Source organism: Oncorhynchus masou, unplaced genomic scaffold (genome assembly GCF_036934945.1).
Source record: "Oncorhynchus masou masou isolate Uvic2021 unplaced genomic scaffold, UVic_Omas_1.1 unplaced_scaffold_8272, whole genome shotgun sequence".
NCBI classification, from domain to species: domain Eukaryota; kingdom Metazoa; phylum Chordata; class Actinopteri; order Salmoniformes; family Salmonidae; genus Oncorhynchus; species Oncorhynchus masou.
This window is the reverse complement of record NW_027014753.1, coordinates 1-8,200: the sequence shown is the minus strand read 5'-3', so window position 1 is coordinate 8,200 and position 8,200 is coordinate 1. Positions and strand designations below refer to the sequence as shown.

The 8,200-nt window shown below is 40.1% G+C and overlaps 8 non-coding genes across 8 annotated transcripts; all 8 read right to left on the bottom strand.

Annotated features, from left to right (window-relative positions):
- Window positions 1-706: 706 nt before the first annotated feature.
- Window positions 707-778, bottom strand: trnat-ugu (transfer RNA threonine (anticodon UGU)). The gene has a single exon. It is a non-coding gene; the product is annotated as a tRNA-Thr (tRNA).
- Window positions 779-1,160: 382 nt separating this feature from the next.
- Window positions 1,161-1,232, bottom strand: trnaa-ugc (transfer RNA alanine (anticodon UGC)). Its single transcript has one exon. It is a non-coding gene; the product is annotated as a tRNA-Ala (tRNA).
- A 1,314-nt stretch (window positions 1,233-2,546) lies between these two features.
- On the bottom strand, window positions 2,547-2,618 carry trnat-ugu (transfer RNA threonine (anticodon UGU)). Its single transcript has one exon. It is a non-coding gene; the product is annotated as a tRNA-Thr (tRNA).
- A 382-nt stretch (window positions 2,619-3,000) lies between these two features.
- On the bottom strand, window positions 3,001-3,072 carry trnaa-ugc (transfer RNA alanine (anticodon UGC)). The gene has a single exon. It is a non-coding gene; the product is annotated as a tRNA-Ala (tRNA).
- A 1,312-nt stretch (window positions 3,073-4,384) lies between these two features.
- trnat-ugu (transfer RNA threonine (anticodon UGU)) lies at window positions 4,385-4,456 on the bottom strand. The gene has a single exon. It is a non-coding gene; the product is annotated as a tRNA-Thr (tRNA).
- A 382-nt stretch (window positions 4,457-4,838) lies between these two features.
- trnaa-ugc (transfer RNA alanine (anticodon UGC)) lies at window positions 4,839-4,910 on the bottom strand. Its single transcript has one exon. It is a non-coding gene; the product is annotated as a tRNA-Ala (tRNA).
- Window positions 4,911-6,218: 1,308 nt separating this feature from the next.
- trnat-ugu (transfer RNA threonine (anticodon UGU)) lies at window positions 6,219-6,362 on the bottom strand. Its single transcript has 2 exons — window positions 6,327-6,362; window positions 6,219-6,254 (listed from the first exon to the last, which is right to left on the bottom strand). It is a non-coding gene; the product is annotated as a tRNA-Thr (tRNA).
- Window positions 6,363-6,744: 382 nt separating this feature from the next.
- trnaa-ugc (transfer RNA alanine (anticodon UGC)) lies at window positions 6,745-6,816 on the bottom strand. The gene has a single exon. It is a non-coding gene; the product is annotated as a tRNA-Ala (tRNA).
- Between the last annotated feature and the right edge of the window lie 1,384 nt (window positions 6,817-8,200).

Here is an 8,200-nt window from a genome sequence, read left to right as displayed (position 1 = left end):
AATATAAAATCAATAGCCCAGCCTACATATACCTCCCCCAAGGGACATAGGGAACCCCAAGTAATAATAGCAACAAAAAAAACAGGGAAATAAAAGTAGGCTGAAACATTAGTAGGCCTAGGTTAGGCTATAGATCCCATCCCTCTCAGTTAAAGGAAAATAAATATAAATTGGATGGCTATAATGACATTTAGGGGTGGGTCTTTGGATATCGGCTATATAGACTAAAAAGATGACCTGGAACCAGTGGGTCTGGCGATGAATATGTAGCGAGGGCCAGCCGACTAGAGCATACAGGTCGTAGTGGCCATATCAATACAATTGACCCTTTCTTTACACTGTTCTAATGAAAGTACATTTCCATAATATCATCTAGCTTCCATAAACGTCGAACAAGGCTTGAACCCAGGATTGAACCCATGTGCTTCAGTTTACAAAAACAGATGACTTTGCACATCTATTTCCTTCTTAAAATGTCTACATTCTGGAAAGTAGAGTTGTGCAAAAGCTAATTTCACAACTAAATATACTCATCAGAGAATTTGGGGATTAACTTCAGAGCGCATGCATTTCAAGTATTAGCTCTACCGTAGAGGCACATCCCCTTACTATATAATTAGCAGTGTTGCCATTTTGAGAAAACGTTTTTTTTCTTCAAAGTCATCCAGTGAATGTACCATCCCATGGTACCAGCTATCTTTCAGTAAGGCACAGATGGGATTTGAACCCATGATCTTCGTTTTACAAGACCGACGCCTTACCGCTTGGCCACTATGCCACTCAATTCTGGAATATATTTATCAACATTCTGGAAAGTAGTAGTTGTGTAATGTGAATTTGGCATACAAATAACATCTCTGTTTCCTGTGAGAATTTCAACATTCTGGAAAGTAGGAGTTGAGTAATGTGAATTTGGCACACAAATACTCAGTGGAGAACATACAAGCAAGTATGGACAGTCATTAACCCATGAACTTCGGTTTTTGAAAATGATGCAATACAAGTTGGCAACCGTGCCACTTCTGTTCCATAAATGTAAGAACAGGGATTGAACACATGTTCTTCAGATTACAAGAGCAAATTATTTAGCACATCTCTGTTTCCTGTTGAGAATTTCAACATCCTGGAAAGTAGGAGATGGGCCATTGAAAATATTTTAGTGGAGAAGCTGGGGTTTGAACCCAGGACCTCATACATGCAAAGCATGCGCTCTACCACTGAGCTACATCCCCTTTCTCTGAAAGAAAAATTCTAATTTTTTTTTTAAATTTCACCTATAATTAACCAGGTAAGCCAGTTGAGAACAAGTTTTCATATTCAATTGCGACCTGGCCAAGATAAAGCAAAGCAGCGCAACACAAACAACAACACAGAGTTACAGATGGAATAAACAAGCGTACAGTCAATAACACAATAGAAGAAAAAAAAAAGAAAGTCTATATACAGTGCGTGCAAATGGAGGTAAGGCAATAAATAGGCCATAGTAGCAAAGTATTTACAATTTAGCAAATTAACACTGGAGTGATAGATGAGCAGATGATGATGTGCAAGTAGAAATACTGGTGTGCAAAGAGCAGAAAGTATATTCAAACAATATGGGGATGAGGTAGGTAGATTGGGTGGGCTATTTACAGATGGGCTTTGTACAGCTGCAGCGATCAGTTAGCTGCTCAGATAGCCGATGTTTAAAGTTAGCGGTGTTGCCAACACCTCAGTAAGGAAAGTAGCTATTGGCTGTGAGGAATAACATTGTGGAAGAGACCAAAAGTGAGTAAAATAAAAATGTCTGCAAGTATTCAGAGGGGTCTGAATACTTGCTAAATACAGCGACTAAGTCGCTAAGTTGGCAACACTGAAAGTTAGTGAGGGAAATGTCTCCAGCTTCAGCGATTTTTGCAATTCGTTCCAGTCATTGTCAGCAGAGAACTGGAAGGAAAGGCGGAAAAAGGAGGTGTTGGATTTGGGGATGACCAGTGAGATATACCTGCTGGAGCGCTTGCTACGGGTGGGTGTTGTTATCGTGACCAGTGATTTGAGATAAGGCGCAGCTTTACCTAGCATAGACTAAAAAGATGACCTGGAACCAGTGGGTCTGGCGATGAATATGTAGCGAGGGCCAGCCGACTAGAGCATACAGGTCGTAGTGGCCATATCAATACAATTGACCCTTTCTTTACACTGTTCTAATGAAAGTACATTTCCATAATATCATCTAGCTTCCATAAACGTCGAACAAGGCTTGAACCCAGGATTGAACCCATGTGCTTCAGTTTACAAAAACAGATGACTTTGCACATCTATTTCCTTCTTAAAATGTCTACATTCTGGAAAGTAGAGTTGTGCAAAAGCTAATTTCACAACTAAATATACCCATCAGAGAATTTGGGGATTAACTTCAGAGCGCATGCATTTCAAGTATTAGCTCTACCGTAGAGGCATACCCCCTTACTATATAATTAGCAGTATTGCCATTTTGAGAAAACGTTTTTTTTCTTCAAAGTCATCCAGTGAAAGAACCATCCCATGGTACCAGCTATCTTTCAGTAAGGCACAGATGGGATTTGAACCCATGATCTTCGGTTTACAAGACCGACGCCTTACCGCTTGGCCACTATGCCACTCAATTCTGGAATATATTTATCAACATTCTGGAAAGTAGTAGTTGTGTAATGTGAATTTGGCATACAAATAACATCTCTGTTTCCTGTGAGAATTTCAACATTCTGGAAAGTAGGAGTTGAGTAATGTGAATTTGGCACACAAATACTCAGTGGAGAACATACAAGCAAGTATGGACAGTCATTAACCCATGAACTTCGGTTTTTGAAAATGATGCAATACAAGTTGGCAACCGTGCCACTTCTGTTCCATAAATGTAAGAACAGGGATTGAACACATGTTCTTCAGATTACAAGAGCAAATTATTTAGCACATCTCTGTTTCCTGTTGAGAATTTCAACATCCTGGAAAGTAGGAGATGGGCCATTGAAAATATTTTAGTGGAGAAGCTGGGGTTTGAACCCAGGACCTCATACATGCAAAGCATGCGCTCTACCACTGAGCTACATCCCCTTTCTCTGAAAGAAAAAATTCTAATTTTTTTTTTAAATTTCACCTATAATTAACCAGGTAAGCCAGTTGAGAACAAGTTTTCATATTCAATTGCGACCTGGCCAAGATAAAGCAAAGCAGCGCAACACAAACAACAACACAGAGTTACAGATGGAATAAACAAGCGTACAGTCAATAACACAATAGAAGAAAAAAAAGAAAGTCTATATACAGTGCGTGCAAATGGAGGTAAGGCAATAAATAGGCCATAGTAGCAAAGTATTTACAATTTAGCAAATTAACACTGGAGTGATAGATGAGCAGATGATGATGTGCAAGTAGAAATACTGGTGTGCAAAGAGCAGAAAGTATATTCAAACAATATGGGGATGAGGTAGGTAGATTGGGTGGGCTATTTACAGATGGGCTTTGTACAGCTGCAGCGATCAGTTAGCTGCTCAGATAGCCGATGTTTAAAGTTAGCGGTGTTGCCAACACCTCAGTAAGGAAAGTAGCTATTGGCTGTGAGGAATAACATTGTGGAAGAGACCAAAAGTGAGTAAAATAAAAATGTCTGCAAGTATTCAGAGGGGTCTGAATACTTGCTAAATACAGCGACTAAGTCGCTAAGTTGGCAACACTGAAAGTTAGTGAGGGAAATGTCTCCAGCTTCAGCGATTTTTGCAATTCGTTCCAGTCATTGTCAGCAGAGAACTGGAAGGAAAGGCGGAAAAAGGAGGTGTTGGATTTGGGGATGACCAGTGAGATATACCTGCTGGAGCGCTTGCTACGGGTGGGTGTTGTTATCGTGACCAGTGATTTGAGATAAGGCGCAGCTTTACCTAGCATAGACTAAAAAGATGACCTGGAACCAGTGGGTCTGGCGATGAATATGTAGCGAGGGCCAGCCGACTAGAGCATACAGGTCGTAGTGGCCATATCAATACAATTGACCCTTTCTTTACACTGTTCTAATGAAAGTACATTTCCATAATATCATCTAGCTTCCATAAACGTCGAACAAGGCTTGAACCCAAGATTGAACCCATGTGATTCAGTTTACAAAAACAGATGACTTTGCACATCTATTTCCTTCTTAAAATGTCTACATTCTGGAAAGTAGAGTTGTGCAAAAGCTAATTTCACAACTAAATATACTCATCAGAGAATTTGGGGATTAACTTCAGAGCGCATGCATTTCAAGTATTAGCTCTACCGTAGAGGCACATGCCCTTACTATATAATTAGCAGTGTTGCCATTTTGAGAAACCTTTTTTTTCTTCAAAGTCATCCAGTGAAAGACCCATCCCATGGTACCAGCTATCTTTCAGTAAGGCACAGATGGGATTTGAACCCATGATCTTCGGTTTACAAGACCGACGCCTTACCGCTTGGCCACTATGCCACTCAATTCTGGAATATATTTATCAACATTCTGGAAAGTAGTAGTTGTGTAATGTGAATTTGGCATACAAATAACATCTCTGTTTCCTGTGAGAATTTCAACATTCTGGAAAGTAGGAGTTGAGTAATGTGAATTTGGCACACAAATACTCAGTGGAGAACATACAAGCAAGTATGGACAGTCATTAACCCATGAACTTCGGTTTTTGAAAATGATGCAATACAAGTTGGCAACCGTGCCACTTCTGTTCCATAAATGTAAGAACAGGGATTGAACACATGTTCTTCAGATTACAAGAGCAAATTATTTAGCACATCTCTGTTTCCTGTTGAGAATTTCAACATCCTGGAAAGTAGGAGATGGGCCATTGAAAATATTTTAGTGGAGAAGCTGGGGTTTGAACCCAGGACCTCATACATGCAAAGCATGCGCTCTACCACTGAGCTACATCCCCTTTCTCTAAAAGATAAAATTCTAATTTTTTTAAATTTCACCTATAATTAACCAGGTAAGCCAGTTGAGAACAAGTTTTCATATTCAATTGCGACCTGGCCAAGATAAAGCAAAGCAGCGCAACACAAACAACAACACAGAGTTACAGATGGAATAAACAAGCGTACAGTCAATAACACAATAGAAGAAAAAAAAGAAAGTCTATATACAGTGCGTGCAAATGGAGGTAAGGCAATAAATAGGCCATAGTAGCAAAGTATTTACAATTTAGCAAATTAACACTGGAGTGATAGATGAGCAGATGATGATGTGCAAGTAGAAATACTGGTGTGCAAAGAGCAGAAAGTATATTCAAACAATATGGGGATGAGGTAGGTAGATTGGGTGGGCTATTTACAGATGGGCTTTGTACAGCTGCAGCGATCAGTTAGCTGCTCAGATAGCCGTGTTTAAAGTTAGCGGTGTTGCCAACACCTCAGTAAGGAAAGTAGCTATTGGCTGTGAGGAATAACATTGTGGAAGAGACCAAAAGTGAGTAAAATAAAAATGTCTGCAAGTATTCAGAGGGGTCTGAATACTTGCTAAATACAGCGACTAAGTCGCTAAGTTGGCAACACTGAAAGTTAGTGAGGGAAATGTCTCCAGCTTCAGCGATTTTTGCAATTCGTTCCAGTCATTGTCAGCAGAGAACTGGAAGGAAAGGCGGAAAAAGGAGGTGTTGGATTTGGGGATGACCAGTGAGATATACCTGCTGGAGCGCTTGCTACGGGTGGGTGTTGTTATCGTGACCAGTGATTTGAGATAAGGCGCAGCTTTACCTAGCATAGACTAAAAAGATGACCTGGAACCAGTGGGTCTGGCGATGAATATGTAGCGAGGGCCAGCCGACTAGAGCATACAGGTCGTAGTGGCCATATCAATACAATTGACCCTTTCTTTACACTGTTCTAATGAAAGTACATTTCCATAATATCATCTAGCTTCCATAAACGTCGAACAAGGCTTGAACCCAGATTGAACCCATGTGCTTCAGTTTACAAAAACAGATGACTTTGCACATCTATTTCCTTCTTAAAATGTCTACATTCTGGAAAGTAGAGTTGTGCAAAAGCTAATTTCACAACTAAATATACTCATCAGAGAATTTGGGGATTAACTTCAGAGCGCATGCATTTCAAGTATTAGCTCTACCGTAGAGGCATACCCCCTTACTATATAATTAGCAGTATTGCCATTTTGAGAAAACGTTTTTTTTCTTCAAAGTCATCCAGTGAAAGAACCATCCCATGGTACCAGCTATCTTTCAGTAAGGCACAGATGGGATTTGAACCCATGATCTTCGGTTTACAAGACACTCATCCCATGGTACCAGCTATCTTTCAGTAAGGCACAGATTTTGAACCCATGATCTTCGGTTTACAAGACCGACGCCTTACCGCTTGGCCACTATGCCACTCAATTCTGGAATATATTTATCAACATTCTGGAAAGTAGTAGTTGTGTAATGTGAATTTGGCATACAAATAACATCTCTGTTTCCTGTGAGAATTTCAACATTCTGGAAAGTAGGAGTTGAGTAATGTGAATTTGGCACACAAATACTCAGTGGAGAACATACAAGCAAGTATGGACAGTCATTAACCCATGAACTTCGGTTTTTGAAAATGATGCAATACAAGTTGGCAACCGTGCCACTTCTGTTCCATAAATGTAAGAACAGGGATTGAACACATGTTCTTCAGATTACAAGAGCAAATTATTTAGCACATCTCTGTTTCCTGTTGAGAATTTCAACATCCTGGAAAGTAGGAGATGGGCCATTGAAAATATTTTAGTGGAGAAGCTGGGGTTTGAACCCAGGACCTCATACATGCAAAGCATGCGCTCTACCACTGAGCTACATCCCCTTTCTCTGAAAGAAAAAATTCTAATTTTTTTTAAATTTCACCTATAATTAACCAGGTAAGCCAGTTGAGAACAAGTTTTCATATTCAATTGCGACCTGGCCAAGATAAAGCAAAGCAGCGCAACACAAACAACAACACAGAGTTACAGATGGAATAAACAAGCGTACAGTCAATAACACAATAGAAGAAAAAAAAAAAGAAAGTCTATATACAGTGCGTGCAAATGGAGGTAAGGCAATAAATAGGCCATAGTAGCAAAGTATTTACAATTTAGCAAATTAACACTGGAGTGATAGATGAGCAGATGATGATGTGCAAGTAGAAATACTGGTGTGCAAAGAGCAGAAAGTATATTCAAACAATATGGGGATGAGGTAGGTAGATTGGGTGGGCTATTTACAGATGGGCTTTGTACAGCTGCAGCGATCAGTTAGCTGCTCAGATAGCCGATGTTTAAAGTTAGCGGTGTTGCCAACACCTCAGTAAGGAAAGTAGCTATTGGCTGTGAGGAATAACATTGTGGAAGAGACCAAAAGTGAGTAAAATAAAAATGTCTGCAAGTATTCAGAGGGGTCTGAATACTTGCTAAATACAGCGACTAAGTCGCTAAGTTGGCAACACTGAAAGTTAGTGAGGGAAATGTCTCCAGCTTCAGCGATTTTTGCAATTCGTTCCAGTCATTGTCAGCAGAGAACTGGAAGGAAAGGCGGAAAAAGGAGGTGTTGGATTTGGGGATGACCAGTGAGATATACCTGCTGGAGCGCTTGCTACGGGTGGGTGTTGTTATCGTGACCAGTGATTTGAGATAAGGCGCAGCTTTACCTAGCATAGACTAAAAAGATGACCTGGAACCAGTGGGTCTGGCGATGAATATGTAGCGAGGGCCAGCCGACTAGAGCATACAGGTCGTAGTGGCCATATCAATACAATTGACCCTTTCTTTACACTGTTCTAATGAAAGTACATTTCCATAATATCATCTAGCTTCCATAAACGTCGAACAAGGCTTGAACCCAAGATTGAACCCATGTGCTTCAGTTTACAAAAACAGATGACTTTGCACATCTATTTCCTTCTTAAAATGTCTACATTCTGGAAAGTAGAGTTGTGCAAAAGCTAATTTCACAACTAAATATACTCATCAGAGAATTTGGGGATTAACTTCAGAGCGCATGCATTTCAAGTATTAGCTCTACCGTAGAGGCATCCCCCCTTACTATATAATTAGCAGTGTTGCCATTTTGAGAAAACTTTTTTTTTCTTCAAAGTCATCCAGTGAAAGTACCATCCCATGGTACCAGCTATCTTTCAGTAAGGCACAGATGGGATTTGAACCCATGATCTTCGGTTTACAAGACCGACGCCTTACCGCTTGGCCACTATG